Source organism: Polyodon spathula, unplaced genomic scaffold, assembly GCF_017654505.1.
Source record: "Polyodon spathula isolate WHYD16114869_AA unplaced genomic scaffold, ASM1765450v1 scaffolds_2299, whole genome shotgun sequence".
Classification (NCBI taxonomy): Eukaryota; Metazoa; Chordata; class Actinopteri; order Acipenseriformes; family Polyodontidae; genus Polyodon; species Polyodon spathula.
The window spans coordinates 1-19,526 of NW_024473773.1; the positions used below are offsets into that span (position 1 = coordinate 1).

The 19,526-nt window shown below is 41.0% G+C and overlaps 1 long non-coding RNA gene and 3 other non-coding genes across 4 annotated transcripts; 1 reads left to right on the top strand and 3 right to left on the bottom strand.

Annotated features, from left to right (window-relative positions):
* Positions 1-2,028: 2,028 nt before the first annotated feature.
* Positions 2,029-7,363, bottom strand: LOC121310588. The gene is made up of 3 exons (XR_005948884.1): positions 6,278-7,363; positions 3,141-5,154; positions 2,029-2,349 (listed from the first exon to the last, which is right to left on the bottom strand). It is a non-coding gene; the product is annotated as an uncharacterized LOC121310588 (long non-coding RNA).
* A 9,323-nt stretch (positions 7,364-16,686) lies between these two features.
* trnam-cau lies at positions 16,687-16,758 on the top strand. The gene has a single exon. It is a non-coding gene; the product is annotated as a tRNA-Met (tRNA).
* Positions 16,759-17,366: 608 nt separating this feature from the next.
* On the bottom strand, positions 17,367-17,478 carry trnal-caa. The gene is made up of 2 exons: positions 17,441-17,478; positions 17,367-17,413 (listed from the first exon to the last, which is right to left on the bottom strand). It is a non-coding gene; the product is annotated as a tRNA-Leu (tRNA).
* A 1,619-nt stretch (positions 17,479-19,097) lies between these two features.
* trnal-caa lies at positions 19,098-19,209 on the bottom strand. Its single transcript has 2 exons — positions 19,172-19,209; positions 19,098-19,144 (listed from the first exon to the last, which is right to left on the bottom strand). It is a non-coding gene; the product is annotated as a tRNA-Leu (tRNA).
* Positions 19,210-19,526: the final 317 nt, after the last annotated feature.

Sequence of the window (19,526 nt, forward strand, 5' to 3'; positions counted from 1 at the left end):
TTTTTAGAGAGTGTTATATTGAATGAAACTGAAATATAGAAGTTTGCTTTATGGCAATACACAAAGCAGCAAGGAAGTTGCATGTTTACCTAAGCACAGTTCAAACTCATCATTGGAAATGTAAAACAATTTAGGATTTTTTTTCAAAGTAATATGTTCTTTGATAGATTTAGGTAGTCTTAATACATTAAACGGCTTGAGGTTTGCTTGCATTTCTATCGTGTTTGTAATGAAATATCAGTTTTACCCACGTTTCAAATGCCATTTCTATTTTTTAAACTGTCACAGAAACCCGAGATGGCATTCTTTTCCTGTAACTCCCAGAAGAGGCTCATCTATTATTATTTTTTATAATCCACGGATACCCTTGTGATGCTAATAGTAAAGAAGGCGAGGTTCAGCGGTACAGTTGGGTGTTTTTTTAAACGTCGTGTTTCAGGGCTGTACAGACCTTCTGTCTCGTTATCCGTTAGCGCTTTGTTAAACATATTCTCATCGAGTTGATCATTAATGATCATTTCTGTACTGTGGGTGTTGTCGACAGTGTTTGGAAACGAGTCATTTGTGCTTTAATTAAAAGTGATGGTCTCGAGGAGTAGAAGGGGCCAAAATTCAAATATATTTTCCTCGAGAGGAATTATCACCTCTGACGTCACTACTGGGGTATTCTGCGTTTTTTCCGAATGGCCCGGGATGCAAATCTATCCTTCATCCATGTATTATATATACAGGCTCCCTTGCTAAAGACATGTACAACATATCGAGACGCTGGGCAGCTGGCTCCTTGAGCTTTTATATACATACAGTATATATCTGAAAGCAGCTCAGCTGCCCTTTGAAATGACTTGGATTAATCGTACCCCCTGTGCAAAAAGAGACATTTCAGATACATTCTTAAAATACAGCAAAAAACAATATTTACAGGATAAGCAGGAGAGTGCTGTCTATAAATAATAAAGGTTTGTGTACTCGCTCTTATTTGAAATCATTCTCATGCATTTATCATGCTTACTACGTGTTCTTACTGGACTCATAAGCAAATAGTTACTATCAGGTTTAGCTGCTCTTAGTCAAATTCACTCTTATAATTTACTGTGTGCTTTATTTTGCTCTTTCTTGAATTAATTTTTTGGTACTTTCATAACCGCTCTTACATGCATGAGGGCGTCTGCTAGGAAATAAATTGTTGAAATTCACTACCTGTACCTCCCATTGCAAACAGCAGAGAGAGCTATGTTCTGCAACCGCTTGTCAGCGCCGCATCTGCACTCCATGTAAAATCCTTCTATTGGTTTTCATTTTCCTCACGGTCGGTTGTCATAATGAATCCATTTGGTGCACAAATTAAACACAGCAGTGTTGTTTTTTGTTGCATCTAAATCAATAACCAGGCTTTTATGTCTTTTTTTTTTTTTTAAATGGTCAAACAGCATAACAGGGAGTAGAGATCACGCACATGCTCTTATAAAATGTGTTGGTTAGACTGAAGGAATACATTATATATCAAAACATATCATTCATGTGTAAAGAAACTAAAGAGATGAAGATCTTATTCCGGTTTCTTGCCCTGCACTGAAAACACGTAATAAATAATATGTAATAAAAACATATTGTGAAAAAGGATTAGTTAAAATTAGGGCTTCCAGTTTTTGCTTTTTATTCTCCAACTCCCTCCCTTAATTCTTAATTCATAGTTGTTAAGCCTTAACTGTATACAGACTGTTCAAATTAGCGACGCGCTGCTAGAAACGAACGCAGTGGAAATGAACAAACTGAATGCGGCGGTTAGAGGCAGAATGAAATGCAGGCGCAAATAGAATCAGATGAGATCAATGCACGCCGCTTGTGAACTCAATCAAGATATGAGGGTAAAAAGAAACAGCTTCCTTTGGGAATTAGTGTTTGATTAAGAAAGCGAATCAGCTCAGAATATGTTTAAAGGGACATCACATGATCAAAAATAAAACCTGAAAACTAGAAGCCCTAATTCTAATTAGAATTGAGCAGATTCAGGTAAGATAGGTCAGACAGACAATTCAAATAAAATCATCATTTTAAAGTGTAGAACTAGAAGAAAGAAAAAGAATGTGGAAGATGTATCCATAAAATGTATAGAAATGAATCTGCCGAGGATGAGAATTCATTGGTCAATGAAATGAGGAGGGATCAGATGTGAAGTAAAAATCCCACAAACACACACACATACCTCTTGGGAGTAAAATGCTGCAATGAAGATTCAGCTTAAAATTCACTGCCAGAGACATTATGACATCACTTTCCTTTATGACGTCACCTTGATGTCAGTGCTGAACATGATCAGCACTTGTCTGTTGCCATGGAGCTGAGATTCTAAACAGATAACTGCATTTAAAATGACTGCTCTGGGCAAGGGGAGGAGCCAGTCTTCTTCAATACAGTGAATAATTATTCATTTGAAATATCTACAATGCAATCTTGTCCTGTTGCTTTTGCTGCTCTTTCTCTGCTTTGCATACCAGTGATGCCCTTCTACCCAGCGTGCAGATCTACTGTGCTGCTTCACTGCTTTAACACAGTGTGTGAACAAACAATAAAGAGTGACTATACAACAAAAAACATTAACTTAAGAAATCAGCCCTTCTTTAGTTTCCTTTCATCCTTGTCAGTTAATTGAAATGATTTCTTAGGTTAAACTTTCTGAATCCTTTTAAAGGATACTGTAATGTTTAATACAAACCTCTCTCTCTGAAAATATATGATCTGATTTCAGTATTCATTCAATACATTTAGTTTTGTAACCTGCTCTGTCACTCCACTGGGTAGTTATTCATATAATAAAAAGCATTTCATTCAAAGAGCTTTAGTTTTCTAACGCCTCTCTTCTTGTGGAATGGAATGCATTTTAATCACAATAAGACACCTCAAGACATCTTTTCAAAGCTTTTATGCCAGTCTTTGACTCCTATTTATTGAAAGAGGTAAATCACCTGTTCATTTTACAAAAAAGTTAATGTTACAAGATGAGACAAATTGAGAGTGCTGAAGAGGACTTGAAATACAGTGTATTACTCAGCTGTTTGGTTTGAGTTTTGTAAAATGATCAAGACAGGCGTAAAATATGTCCTGAGGTGTCTCATTGTGATACAAAGCAGTCCACTTACCTGTTTAGATGTTGATTCAACCAGCAGCACAGATTTCAGCCAGCGAGCAGGAGCACACAGCACGTGTTTCTTCAGCTACAAACACAAACGAAATGTTTGCAGAGCTTATGTGCCAATTTATGTGCAGCAAGCCAAAGAGCTGACAAACACACGCCCACTGAGGACAAAGACATGCTAATCACTGTTTACTGTACACAATATTCCAATCAACCTCACAATCCAACACAGCCCAGCACAGCCAAGAAAACACAATTACAATTATTCAGCACAGAGGAGTTACCTTAGCAAAGAACGATGAACTATCAAACTCAATATGAATTACTGGAGCAGGAAGACAGGTGGGAAGGGGAAAGATTTTGAAGTGCACTGAATGGCAATTTAAAAGGGGACGCAGTGCTTTTTCAGGAACCATTTTTGGGGATAAAAACCAATCTCCTTCCTTCCTTTAAAGTTCATTATTCCTGAGTGGACAACTTTGATGTTACAATCACTTCAGGTAATAAAATGAAAGTGAACCACGTGGTCAGTGATATTATTGGTTGATAGGAGGACTGTAAAACCTGCATCAATGTGTAATTGTTTCTTCTCATAGGTTAAGGAATTAGGGCTGATGTCTAAGAGAAGCTAAATTAAATCCCAACATTGCATTGTCTTGTTGATTCTGTTATGACCTATGCTTAGGGAAAATGGAATACTCAACTGTTCAACTGTATTGAATAAAATATCTTTGAAATCTACAACGGAGTTCGGAATCACAATAATTATTTATAGTGACAGACAGTTTAGAAAAGTAGCACAAATACAAGCATGGACAATGCATATTGCAAAGCTACACGTGGTGCAATATTCAGTCATTGTCATAATACAGCCATGACACTGTGACAGGGATGGCTAAATGGTGACGTCAGGCCAGAAGCAGGAACTGACAAAACTCAGGTAAGTCGCATGCAAACATGCATTATGGCGCTATTTTTATTTACATGCAAAAATAAAATAAAAAAAGATTTAACACAAAACAACTGAGCAAAGTAAAACAGTAAAACAAAAGTAATCACAAAACACATGTAGCAATTCCCATGCTACATAATGTGGGTGTAAGTCTCACCCACCTAGCCTGGCCAGGTTAAAACTTCATTTCCCACAGTTCCTTGCAACCACCCTCTGTTCATCTTCTCTACCCATTGGCTCCAATCAAATGTCCACTCCTGTATTCCTGTATTGTTTCCTGTATTTTATGGTTTTGTTCTTTTGTTACTTTGTTTAGTTGTTTAATTCTGTTACATTGTTGCTCTGCTGCACTTGTTAGGTCTAACTTTCATGCACCCTCCATTGCCACCCAGACTGTTGTTATTGTTACCAGCTGTGATCTTTTCATTCAGCTTTTATCTTTCCCTGTCTGACTGTCCATTGACTTTGTGTTTTTGTGTTTGTGGGTTTATTTGAGGTCCACCGGACACTACACCCATTTCTCCTTTGTGTTACTTTTTGGCTTCTGTTTTCCATTTACCAGATTACCCGTGCCATCTTTATACTTACCTGATTTGTTCACCTTTAGTTTATATTTCATTTGTTCACAGTACTGTTATCGATAATAAACTGGTTATTTGTGAAATTGACACCTCTAAACATCCCTGCTTTTCACATTGAACATAGTCTTTAGAGTTCGTCTCCTCTGTGAATTTACTGGTGTTTTATCAGGGTTCCTGAGCGAATGAAACTCTTCCCACAGTCAGCGATACGGTTTCTCTCCTGTGCGAGTTAGCTGGTGTGCAGCAAGGTGTCCGGACTGACTGAAACTCTTCCCACAGTCAGAGCAACAATATGGTTTCTCTCCTGTGTGAGTTCGCTGGTGTGTTTTCAGGTGTCCCGAGTGACTGAAACTCTTCCCACAGTCAGCGATACGGTTTTTCTCCTCTGAATTATCTGGATTTTTTTTTTTTTTATGCTCTAACTGCGTGAAACCTTTTCCACAGTCAGGATATTCTCCACTGCCCTTTAGCTGCTAGACTGGAACCTGGAAAATAGGAACAGGAAAGAAAGTAAGAGGGACTGCTTCTAGGCTTAAGGTTGGTTCATACTTCAGACTCCAACCTAATTTGCAGTCGGAATGACATCTTGCACATTCTTGCGACATGCATCTTAAAGTCGTACAGCCTTTTCTCATGCGTCTGCAACCTGTCATTGCATGGGGTCTGTGCCAAAAACAAAACATTGATCCTGCAAATGTCACAGTCTTTCTTTGAATTAACATGCTACTGTGCTTGGAATAAAGTTAGTGTGAACATAACTAGTTGTTGTCTCTTGCATACAGTAAGTAGGATTGATTAGCAATTTGGATTCTAGCACTGTTTGAATAATTAGACTGCATAACATTTCTATAATAATGCAATCAATGCTCTCACCCTCTAATCAGAACAGACCCTTACCGTACAATTATTATGCATATTTACATTAATAAAAATGAGATGCTTCTGCTATGGAATGAAAAAGTAAGACTTGCAATATAAAAGCCCATTTAGTTGTTTCACAGAAAATCCACATGTTTCTCAGTGTGATTGAGATACACGAATGGCTGAACAGGATCAACTGCATTTAACAGTAGAAAAGCCAAGATAAAATACTACAAGTGAAAACCCCTATTTATAGACACATGTGGTCATTTACAGCTAGTTCTTTAAAAATAAGTAATAGCACTAACTATATATTTAATTTTAAACATTTAATAAATTAAACTGAATCTAGCCCCCCTAATTATGTTACACATGTACAATAATATGTATCTCTTTTGACACTGAACATTTCCAATGTTATATACAGTACATAAGAACTTTAATTCTTCTCCCCCTTGTTATAATCGGGTAGGAGTGCCAGTGTGAAAGAGTCTTATATCTTTATCTTAAGCTCACCAGTAGTGAGTCCTATTTTGAACTGGCTGGAGTAGTACCGGAAAAACAAATAGCTAGTAATGTAACCTACATGCTCTCTCTTTCAACCACACTGTGGATATCACGCAATCTATAAAGACAATGTCACAGCTACTGGGAATCACTCTCCTGCTAGACTGCATTCTGAATGTGAGCGCCTGTCTTCCTTTCCACCTCTTTGCATGCTGTTGGGAAAGCCTTCCTCTCCCTCACCTTGCTCTCTCATGCAGATTCTCTCCAGCACCACGCTACACTCCCACAGGCTTACAGGCTCCAGCTCAGGGATGTTTGGTTTGAAGTCCTCAGATACTTCCTTCCCTGGTTCCATGTGGTCAAACTCTACTTCAGAGGTCTCCCGTTTAATACGGACAATTTCCAGCACCTCCTCTTGTTTAACAGGAAGCGGTTCTTCTGTCTGGGGGGGTCTCCAATTCATTCTGCTCAGCTTTAATCTGAGAGACCTCTGGCTGACTGCTTTCACATTGCATCTCACAGAGCTCCTGTTTAATGCGGAGGGAAGCCAGCCCAAAGAACTCCACTCTAAAGGGGATAAGTTCAGGTTTAGGGAACTCCTCTTTAATCTGGACAGCTTTCATCTCCACACTGTCCATGGCAGCACACGGGATTCTGGTTAGAAGCTGCTGAAAATGAAAACATGTATTTATTTATAGTACTATTAAGGCTATTCAATGACTGACAAAATCTGGCCTTAATAGCAGGGCTGGCTTTACTATTGAAGGGACACAGAATTTCTTGCAATACGTTTATAATACCAGGGGATTTCATCTGTCTAATCTGAAGAATGATGTATGAAAGTTGGTAAAGTTACAATATTTCTCTTTTCATTAAATAAGTATGTTGAGTATTTTAGAATATCATGAGCAGTGGTGTAGTCCTAAATCTGGAGCTACATCATGCCGGCGGGGTGTCACGTCAAAGCTGCTCTCCTCTGGGAACAGGCTCGTGGTTGTTAGGCCCGATGCTAAGCAAAGGACTCATTGAAGTTGCTTGTGTATTCAAATGGGGCGTAGCATTGTTGGATATTTTTTATAGTTATCCTGAGTTCTGTGTTCCCTCTAAGGCTAAAATGTGCACATTTTTCACAGTAACTGGCAACAAACTTCGCACTCAGTTATTATAAAGATCAACCTCAATCGAGACTCCAGCCTCTTGAGGTAAACCTATTATTTGAAGACCATTCTCTCAAAGCATTACATAAGCAGAGCTCGCTCGGGCACCAGTGAATCTACAGGTACAGGGCGCGAAGCAGGCTTCTGGCGATTCTGCCTCTATAGAGAGTGCTGCTCATGAACTTTACAGTCGTATAATTGAATACTAAAATCAGTGAAGCACAATCATCCTGTTATTTAGAAGTATAAATACTCCATTAAACATCAGTATAAATCACAATACTCACACTTTTATGGTTTTTGTTTTATTTCCCTTTTAAAAAACGACCATTTCAGAAATCCTCTCAAGGGTAAAAATGCAATCAGCACATTAGTTGAGAATACTCATTTGTTTTCTAGTACTTGAAGACATACCATGTCCATTTTTTTGAGAGTTTATCATGTGACTTCTCTCCATATCTCTGCTGAAACTCAACATGGCAGCTGCACCAACAGAAAAATGCAATGCCAATAAATATCATAATGCCAGTCATAAACACGCAGAGAATAAGAAAGCAAGACAGGAACAATGGCAAAGCACTGCATCGTATGCTGGAAAACTAAGAGCTAAAGGTACTGCGCTCAAGGTGCAGCGTTCCTGAAGGAAGGTAAATTAACTGCGTATTTCATTTTTTTTTGGTTTAATTTATTTCTTTCCACGTTACCTGCCTTTAATGAAGCTATAATTAGCAATTTTAAACCATGGCTGTTTCTTAATTGAATTATATTTTCTGACGACGAATAAATGAGTTCAAAACAATTTCTCACTATACAATCCTTAAAGGAAATTGATCACTTTACTGTGTAAAGGACGTAGTCACTACACTACACACCGCTGGCTTCATAAAGACATTCTGTCTGGAGACAACTCTTTAAATCGTGCAAAAAACCACCGCAGAATTAGGAAAGAAACAATTGAGAGGATTACTTATGCGTTTACATTAACAGGGGCGCTATTTAAATTACAATATCTGATTATACTGTACATTTACAGTATGATCGTAAATCTCGAAAAACTACTCACTTCTAAATCTTTTGTAGTCATTTTTGTATTACTTTAGTATAAATACATGTTAATTTGGATTCATATGTTGTTTTTTTCTGACTTTATGTGAACGAAAAGACACACATTTGCCCGTTTTCCCATTGGAAATAGTGATATTTTGAAATATCACTGTCCTGGTCACAAAAGCAAAGTTTGTGGGGAATAATAGCCATTTTCTATACTTTTGAGGCATAAGCAATTAGGAAATAACACTTACTACCCAGGAACAAAAAAAAAAAAAAAAAAAAAAAAAAATGTTACACGGTATAATTTACCCTCTCAGAACTTGCAAAATTTCACAAAACAATATGCAAATCTTACCGTGCCAAAACAGCTTTCCATTAAAATGAGTACTAGCGAACAAACAGCTCTACGTAATGACGTCACAAGCGGAAGAAAATGGCTTTCACAACTTTTCTTGAAAAAAAAAAAAAAAAAAATGCATTTCCATCTATTATTTGTATTCACTCGCTAGACTAGCGTATACTCTAGCGAATAGCCAACCTCGCTGGTTATATAGCGTGTTGCTGGACTGAGTATTTTGTAGGGTTTCTGTTGTGTAGCATGACTGTGCTGAGCCCTGCATATAATGATTTATTTACGATGAATATCTGCAATTATATATGTGCCCAAACTTTTTTTCCAGCAACCCACAGAGTTAACCAATGTTGTATCATAAAGTCTAATATAACCTGTTGAATATAATGTTACATTAACATATTGAATTACATACTGCAGTTCAACACAATTAAGCAGGTTGGTCATTCCCAGTCCTTACATAAAATATGCCTTTACTGTTAACAGAACGCATTATGCTACATTCATTATTTACTGAACTAATATGAAATCATGGAAACATCATCATTTATAACACATTTAAAAGTACAATTGCAAACAGCATCCATCTACCTGGAATTTTAGGCAACTTGAAAACTGAACAGAAGTCTCTATGGGTTAGCTTAACCATGTAGCCGTCACTCGCTGAAGCTGATTTTACAGGAAATTTACAGATTCTAGTTACCGACGCTTCGTAGAACAAGTTTCTTTCTTTTTTTTTTTTTTTTAAATCCTTGTACAAAGTTATGATGCTCTTATACCAAATATGTCACATACATTGTTTTAATTGTGAGTCTATTTAACAAATGATGCTAAAAATTTATATACGAACATAGAAACACTGTATATAATTAATATTAGTTCTGCATTTTGTAACAAACTCTTGAAAATGTATTTGTTAATAACGTGTACAGGTAAGTACGTTTTCTTAAAAGAAAAAATAAGCTTGGTGAAATCAGGTCAAAGTGACCTCGCTCGCTGGTGGTGCACAGTAGAGGTCACAAATTCCAAGTACCTGGCACATCATGAATGATATCTTTCTAATTCCTGTGGCTGAAGGTATAAGAACACTCTGTGATTGCAAAATACCGACAATATGTACCCTGCCGTGACTGCAGCCCCTCACTTGGATTGTTTACATGGCTGATGGTGTTTCGAAATATAATAAAGTTTGGAGAATTTTCAGCTGGGTGACTTCATCTTTCAAAATACTGTTTGTCTCAATAATGGTGTAACACTGACAGCTAACACTCTTTTTGCATGCAAATGTTCCATTTATAATTAATAAATCATTTTGTTCGCCTAGGGCGGGAAAAATCGTTGTTCGGCCCCGCCCCCTCCACTCAGCTGACCCGCAGTTTCACTCTACAGTAGCGCCCGTATTTGAAAGGGATAACAAGAGCACCAATTCAACACAAACTCAGACAACCGGGTATTATTGTAAAGCTCTCTTCAGATGAGAGCAGTTATCAGCCACTCCAAAGCTGAAATGTGTTAGTGTGTGTTAGCTTAGTTCAAGGAGAACAGAGGGTTTTGTTTAAGTCATATATTTGCTTCTTTCCACTTTCACATATGTATACAGCACTAAGAGATTACAAGAATACAGTTTAAGTTACTGTGGTAGAAGCCGTTCAAGGGGAGGGGACAATTCCACCCACCAGGCGATCAAGGAAGTGCAACACTGTCTGAAAGCAAGGCTTGTAAACTGGTTTATTTTAACCTCGTGTAGCACCACATATCCTGTAGCAAAATAAAAACGTGTTTCTTTCATAAGGGCGTCTGCTAAGAAATAAATAATAATAATAATAATAATAATAATAATAATAATAATAATAATAATAATAATAATAATAGACCCCCCCCACCCACTATTTCTAGTGACCGATGAGTATCCTGTTAGTTACTGATTCTCCTTGGATACAGAGCTGATGAGTGTCCCTGATTAAAATCACTGGCTACTCATAGTCACAATCAATATACTAAGAGGAAGATATGTCTCGAACTCTCAATCTCCTTGGATACAGAGCTGATGAGTATCCTGTTAGTTACTGATTCTCCTTGGATACAGAGCTGATGAGTATCCTGTTAGTTACTGATTCTCCTTGGATACAGAGCTGATGAGAACCTGATTTTGAATTCTCTCTCTCTCTCTCTCTCTCTCTCTCTCTCTCTCTCTCTCTCTCATATAAAGAACATTATATCAACCCAGTTTAGTCCAATAAACCCAGTGTTTTATTTAGTTTTACTGCAGTGGTGATGAGCATAATTTGAAGATAAGTCTCAGACTGCTGCCAAATTAACGTGTGGGTCCAGTTATGCTTCAAACAACCTACATGCATATTGAAATTACAATATCCACTGATTTCTGCTGAAGATCAATGCAATTGTGCAATTGAATTCCTGCCACACTAGAGGACAAGGGCAGATATTACCTTAGAAAATGGATGACATTAGAAATCATTATGTGAGTTTGTAATATACAAAATAAAACAGAACAGCACAGAAATCTAATAGCGGTGTTATTGATATCCAAGAATAAACTGGATTGGTGTACTGCATTGAAAAAAATAAAAGGAACAATTCTGCCATCTACTGGTCACTTATTAACTGATTCAAATATTAAATCCAGAATCTTTAAAGAAAAAGACACATTTGTGTGTGAACTGGTTTTATATCCTCCTTAACATGTTTGAAATAATGTTTAAATATACTTTCAATGAAGTGTATCTGTGTTTCCTTTACTGGTTTTATTTTGCTGGTATCATTTAAAAGACTGAGGGAGACCTCGATTCCAAACTCGTGCTGTGGAGCCTCACACAGTGTTTTTAATATTGCTGCGTGAAAGAAACACGTTTTTATTTTGCTACAGGATATCTGGTGCTACACAAGGTTAAAATAAACCAGTTTACAAGCCTTGTTTTCAGACAGTGTTGCACTTCCTTGATCACCTGGGGGTGAAATTGTCCCCTCCCCTTGAACGGCTTCTTTCACAGTAACTTAAACCTTATTCTTGTAATCTCATAGTGCTGTATACATCTGTGTAAGTGAAACGAAGCAAATATATGAATTATACAAAACGATAGGTTGCGGACGCAACCCCGGTTCCCTGAAAGAGAAAATAACCATCAAGTTATGGGATATTGCCGTCAGGCAGTAGGATTGGCTGAGCTTTATAGCAAAGCTGCCGATAAACCTCTGCGCAAGCTGACGTGTAAACCCGCCCCCCTGGGAGCTTACTATACGCAGCGCGCGGAGACACTCTTCCTCTTTTGCTCTTCAGGCCATGAAGGCTTCCGGAGCGACCTCGTGGCTTGATGGTTATTTTCTCTTTCAGGGAACCGGGCTTGCATCCATTACCTATCATTCCCTTTCAATTCGAAAATAACCATCAAGGTATGGGAACAGTGTACCCAAGCCGTCGCCAGGGAGGATTCTCGGCAGTAGGACAAACTTAGGACATAACGCAACTGCGTAGGCAATACATCTAGGCATATGCAGAGCTGTGCCTCAGTGTCTATGCTCGCAATGACACCTGTCCTAAGGTGGGATAGTAAACACTATATTGGCATCCTGAGGTGCCATAGAGTGTAGTACAGACCCTCCAAACAATGGAGCAGAGGAATCCACCACATTTAATATGTAAAACCTCATAAAAGTATGCAGTGTAGCCCAACTGGCTGCCCCGCAAATGTCAGACACTGGTACTCTTCTAAAGAGGGCCCAGGATGTTGCCATACCCCTAGTGGAATGCGCCTTCAACTGCCTGGTGTTGGAAGGCCTGCAGATTCATAAGCTAATTTAATAGCATCTACTATCCAATGGGAAAGGCGTTGTTTAGACAACAGCTGACTCAAAGTCTTAGAACCATGGCATATGAACAATTGTTCTGTTTGCCTCACAGTCGTTGTACGGTCAATATAACATCTCAATGCCTGCACGGGGCACAGCATGTGTAACCTTTCTTCCTCTGGGGATGAAAAAGGAGGAGGATGGAATGCCATCAACTCGACTGGCTGGTTCATGTGGAACGGGGATATGACCTTTGGCAAGAAGGCTGGATTTGGGCGCATGCAGAATTTAGAACCGTCTCCTGCAAAACAAGTACACGAAGGATGCACTGACAGTGCATGTAACTCGCTGACACGTTTAGTTGACACCACTGACAGCAGAAACACGGTTTTTATAGACACAAGCTTCACATCCACTGTGTGGAGAGGCTTGAACGGTGCGATGGTAAGGGCTTCTAGCACCACGTCAAGGCTCCATGACGGTAAGCTGGTGATTCTTGGAGGTCACAAGCGTCTTGCGCCTTTAAGGAACTGAGATACCAGAAAATGGCAACCTGGTGATAATCCGTCAATGCGTACATGGCAAGCTGATATGGCTGCTAAATACACTTTAAGTGTAGAGGGAGACTTCCCTTCATCTAACAGTTTTTGTAGAAACTGTAATATCACTGCCATAGGACAAGAGATTAGGTCAAGGCCCCCTGCCAGACACCAGTCCTGGAACAACTGCCACTTGTACACATACGCGACCTAGTAGAGGGCGCCCTAGTGCTCTGAATGGTCAAAATTACCGCCGTTGAAAGCACTAAGGCTGACAGGCACTCCTGTTCAGGGGCCAAGCCCATAGCTGCATGAGCTTAGGGTTCGGGTGACAAAGCCATCCCTCGGCCTGGGACAATAGGTCTCCTCGCAGGGGAAGCTCCCACGGTTGACCGTGCAGTAACTGCACCTCGCTCGAAAACGAAATTCTCCGAGGCCACCCTGGAGCGATCAGAATCACTGTCGCTTGCTCTACCCTGACCTTCTCTAAGAGGGCGGGGAGCATCGGAATCGGTGGAAACGCATATAGGAGGACTGGCGGCCATTCGTGAGCCAGTGCGTCGACTCCTAGGGGGCTGTTGGGGTCCCTCACTGAGAACCACAGGGGGCAGTGCATGGTCTCTCAAGAAACGAAGAGATACACTTGCTCTATGCCGAACCATTCCCAGATGCGTTCTACCACCTGAGGGTGGAGACGCCATTCAACTGCCAGAGGGCCTCCTCTGGATAGGAGGTCCGCTGCCTAATTGGCTCTGCCCGGTAGGTGAACCGTGTGCAGAGAGGTCAAACATGGCTGTTCCCATAGCAACTGTTGTGTTATCATTTGGTGAAGGAGTGAGGACCGTAGGCCGCCCTGGCGGTTGATAAACGCCACAACCGTGGTATTGTCCGACCGCACCAACACCTGCTTGTCTAGGAGCACTGGCAAGAAGTGCCGGAGGGTGAGGTCCACTGCTCTGAGTTCCAGAGCATTGATGTGTGCTGACCTCCAGGGTCCTGACCACACTCCGCGAGTCCCTGAGCCGTTCCAGACTGCTCCCCAACCTTGGTTGGAAGCGTCGGTCATAACCACTTCCCTCCCGAAGATGGGACCCATGCGCACGCCCTGGCGGATGTTTGATGGAACTTTCCACCAGCGTAGTGCTTCCCAGCAGGTCCGGGATACCGTCAACCTGTGGTGTTTGTCTCTCCGCGGATGTAACGCGAAGGCATTGAACCAGGCCTGTAGAGGTCTCTGGTGTAATAAGCCCAAAGGAAGGGCTTGTGAGGCGGCAGCCATCAGCCCCAGCATGCGCTGACACAGCTCCATGCTGATTTTTTCCCTTAATCTGAACAGGGAGAGACACCGTTCCAACGAGGCAACTCTTTGTGTCAACAAGGTTGCTTCCATGGACATTGAGTCCTGATGCAACCCCACGAACTCGGTCTGTTGGCTCAGCAGGAGGCGGCTCTTCTCTGAATTGACCTTCAGACCCAGCCGCTGAAGATGGTTCGTAACCATCACTGTGTGCTGTGCCAGCTGCTCCTTCGACTGTGCGCAGACGAGCCAGTCGTCCAGATAGTTCAGCAGTCGGACACCTTGAGCCCGCAAGGGAGATAAAATGGCATCCATACATTTGGAAAAGGTTCGAGGAGCTAGTGACAGACCGAATGGGAGGACACAAAACTCATACACCCTGCTCTGGAATGCGAAACGCAGATACTTCCTGTGACCCGGGCAGATGGGAACGTGAAAGTACGCATCTGTCAGGTCCACGGTGGTGAACCAGTTGCTGTATCGGACTGACTGGATGATGTGCCTGTGTGGAAGGGGTGTGGGTAATTCACTGACCAGGAGACAGACAGGTGTAATTGAAAACACCACACAGGTGCCCAGTTTTATTTCAGGGGCGCGTTGGGTTTCTTTAGCCCACAGGGGGCGCTGTTGGTCCGTGGTCTGCTTACCAACTATGGTAAACTTAACCACGGGAATACCAAGCAATGGTAAACAGTTGAGGTGCACTCGCAGGTGCTTCAAAACAATACTGCAAAAATTGAAGGCAAAAAGAAACAGGAAAAATAAAAAAGAAACAAAACTACAAAGAAAAGGTGATGCACTCTGCAGCAATACAGGCTACCTAGTCTGCTCAGCTATCCTTATTCAAGGATCTGCCCAAGGATTCCCCTCCCTCACTGTCTCGCTCTGAACCTCCATTCCGTTCCGCTCGGTCGTAGACCAGCGTTTCCGCACACTCTGCGTGTTTAAAAGGGCAGATCTGAGGAAACAACAGAGTGTTAATTTATAGGGCTAACAATCTTCCAAGATGCGCCTCTGAGCCATTCAGAGAGGGGGAAAGTCCACACACCCACTTTCCCACCTCCCCGTGTCACTGCCATGACTCATAGGCGGTTGTTGGACGACTGCCGCCCTCTTCCTGCAGCCCGTGAACACGCCAGCAGAGTCAGCACAGATCACTCCCTGTTACAGCCTGTGCGTAAGCATCCTGAACGATAACCGCTGTAGGTATCTGTTCAGTACTCGCAGATCTAAAATAGGGTGGAACCCGACGTCCTTTTTGGGCACTAGGAAGTATTTGGAATAGAACCCCTGGTCGATCAGAGCAGGGTCTACTTGTTGAATGGCACTCTTCCTGAGCAGTGTCTGTATCTCCACATTCAGAGCTGAGGACTGAACCGAGTCTTTCGCTGCAGTTACGACCACCCCCCTGAAGAGGGGAGGCTTTAACCGAAACTGAAGGGTGTACCCGGTGGAAATGGTTTTGTGCACCCAGATGTCGTTGGTGCATTGTTGCCAGAACTGGAGCTGTGGAACAGTATAAGGGTGGGCTAATAGCTGCCTGGATGTCTCAGGGCTGCTTTGGTTGTGCTCGCTCACGAGGGGCCTGGCCAGAGCCACGAAGGCGTGACCTGCCACCTCCTCTAGGGCGCCATTCTATGCACTGCGGTCTAGCAAGTGGAGGCTGACCGCACACTGCTGCAGCTGAAAGAGGTGTCTTAGCACCCCGCGGCCGCAGTAGGTGCTGTGGTGGTGTTCTACGTCACTGTAGAATCTTGACAAGGAATTGAGAGATCAACGCCAATTCCACCCTCAGAGACGCTGAAAGGTGCTCAGGGAGGTCTTTCACCAGCGACGCCTGGTAGACTGACAGGAGGCTGGCCACATTGAACAATCTGACTGCCAGTAAAGCTGCTCCATAGCCCATCTTTAAATGAACCTCCGTGATCCTGCACTGTCGATTAGGACATGCAGGGTCCTTAGTTAGGCCCGAGAGCATCTGTGTTTTGACTAGGGCTGCGAAGGCAACATCGACTGGTGGAAAAGACACCAGTCCCACCTCACTCTCTCCCTGCATGGCAGAAGTGGAAGCTTTCCGTGAATTTGCTAGTGAAGAGGCTGGGGCCCCCCAAGTGGGCTGCACCTCCTTAATAAAGTCCGGGAAGGCTGGGAGCGTACTGGGCTGTGGAGAGCGAACAGATGGCGACTCAAACAACGACCTCTGAGGTAATTCTACAGCTGGCCACTCAATCCCTAAGTGCCTGTACCTTGATGGCTATTTTCAAATTGAAAGGGAACTTCAGTTTTTTGTTCTTCTTGATAATTCACAAGTGTAACACAGTGGTGCAAAATGTAAACAAAAAAAAAAACAAGACTGTGTTTCGTTGTTTTGCATGCAGTCTGCTCAGAGGAGCACGCCCAGCACTGAGGTGACACGGGGCTTTTGACTTGTTCTTTTCCTGCTCTGTAGCAGAGTGGCGCAGCGGAAGCGTGCTGGGCCCATAACCCAGAGGTCGATGGATCGAAACCATCCTCTGCTAGCTTCATTTTCTTGTGCTGGCAGAGTAGTTTTCCTAAAAAATTAACTGAGGCAAGACATTGTTATATATTTGCAATCATCGAAATATTGGACATACTGAATTATAAGCACGTTGCTGGACACAATCATATCGAAACACGTTAAAAAGTGGAAGTGTTTTGGTCCACCGAATTTCCATAAATAAAGACGTGATATGCACTCCACTGGTCTAGATTGAGCTTAAATAAAGGCATTACATCTGAAAAGAACTTGTGTTTACTCCCACTTACATGGAAAGTGTCAAACTTTGTATTCGGCCTCATAACGTGTTAGGAAATGTAAACAGCAGGTGAAGTCGATCCTGCTATAGCATGTTAAACGAGGGCATTTCACATTTGAGCTACTTCCAGTAATAGATCGTTTACTGTTCTCAATGGTCCGCACTCCAGCCTGAGACCACGATCCAGTGGCTGACAGAGAGGTTTTTCAAAGTAGTATGTTATTTGGAATATTAAAACAATCAAGTTAAATAACATGTTTGGATTCAAAATATTTTTAGTGACTTGAACTAGTAATCTTTTTATAGTAAAATGAACACATTTATTCCTATTAAAATAACTAAAATGAAATTGTCAGAAGTGGGATTTGAACCCACGCCTCCATTATGGAGACCAGAACACCCAATTCTTTGGAAAGACAGAGTCCTTGAGTCTGGCGCCTTAGACCACTCGGCCATTCTGACAGGCTATGTCCTAATCCTCTTAGAAAACCGTATGATTTATTTCAGCACAGACTAGGGTTCTGTATTGTATCAAGGCCTGATTGATTAGTATTACGCACACACCAACTTTTGCTCAATGAATGATGTAATGACAACTGTAAAAAGGGCAATTGGTAGGAACAAATGGACTGCACAATTTTTGATTTCCTTGAAACAATCTTTTTTCCATTCTTGTAGCCTACTAAAAATAAGAATAACAGCTTGCTTGCATTATTGTTTATTAAAACCCATTACTTGCTGAAGAGACCAGAAAACCCAATTCTTTGGAAAACAAACTTTTTCAAGACAGTGAAGAATATTGAATCGAAACCATTCTGTATATTATATATTTATTCTCAAATAACACAACTTCCACTAGACAAAAAAAAGACCAAGATGAACTTCTCTGAACATGCATTGCAGGGAGATGTGTATTATATACACTTTCAGACTGATTTACAAAAACAGGCAGGGCTAATAACTAATTTGCAAAGTGAATCAATGTCCAAATCACTTAATTTAATCTGTGTTGAAGGTTGGTAATGTTTACACAACTCGTTTAATTAAACCCATAATCTTGTAGCCTGCACATCATGGGAATCATGCGTGAGCTAGTGCTATTTTCTCTTTTAAAATCATGCTGTGTAAGTGGAGTCACTTTACCATTTGACTGCAAATTCACAGGATTTGTGTCCACTAGCGGGGCCTCCGTTTAGCTCAGTAGGTTGAACCACGGTATTCACTAGGAGTGTTTATTTGTCCTTTCTGCATGTTTTGACTTTGCTTTTTGTACACTGCATAATTTAAAAAAATGAGTGATTTCCATAGCTGGCAAATCACGACTAGAGTGATGTGTTGAATAAATCCAAAGTGCCTGTATCAGCTCGTTGTGCCTCCCTCTCTGCCTAAAATTCCACCCTGTCTGCCTGGGTCGAGCTTGCTTGACGAGGCAGGCAATGCGCATGCCTAAACTTACTTTTCTATCACACGAGAAACTGGAAGAAGGGTACACATTGTGAGTGCGTATCTCAATGGTAGAAACGCATAAAGAAACCATCAAAGTAGGCCTACAAGTGTTCAGTTGTTTAAATCAGTAAGCAAATTTCAAAGTGATCATTGGTACTGTTAAAACAATTTAGGAACACTTTAATTAGGGTTTGACTAATATAAGAATATAGTCTCGTGATATGCACTCCGCTGGTCTAGACTGAGCTTAAGTAAAGGCATTACACCTGAAAAGAACTTGTGTTTACTCCCACTTGGAAGGAAAGTGTCAAACTTTGTATTCGTCCTCATAACGTGTTAGTAAATGTAAACAGCAGCTGGAGTCGATCCTGCTATAGCATATTAAACGAGGGCACTTCACATTTGAGCTGCTTCCAGTAATAGATCGTTTACTGTTCTCAATGGTCCGCATCCCAGCCTGAGACTCCGATCCAGTGGCTGACAGAGAGGTTTTTCAAAGTAATATGTTATTTGGAATATTAAAACAATCAAGTTAAATAACATGTTTGGATTCAAAATATTTTAGTGACTTCCTAGTGAATCTTTTTATAGTAAAATGAACACATTTATTCCTATTAAAATAAGTATAATGACATTGTCAGAAGTGGGATTTGAACCCACGCCTCCATTATGGAGACCAGAACACCCAATTCTTTGGAAAGACAGAGTCCTTGAGTCTGGCGCCTTAGACCACTCGGCCATTCTGACACACTGTGGCTGTTCTCTTAGAAAACCGTATGATTTATTTCAGCACAGACTAGGGTTCTGTATTGTATCAAGGCCTGATTGATTTATTACGCACGCACCAACTTTTGCTCAATGAATGATGTAATGACAACAGTAAAACTGTAAATGAAAGCTGATTAATTTCAACAAACAACAACTTTTTAATTAAAAAATGTAGCCTACTTCAATCGGAATATTAGCTTGCTGTATTATATAAAACCAAAAAAATAAAATAAATAAAAGTTTTTAAAAAAAAAATGTTCAAGTGGAGTGAAGACTATAAAATGTAACTGTATGTA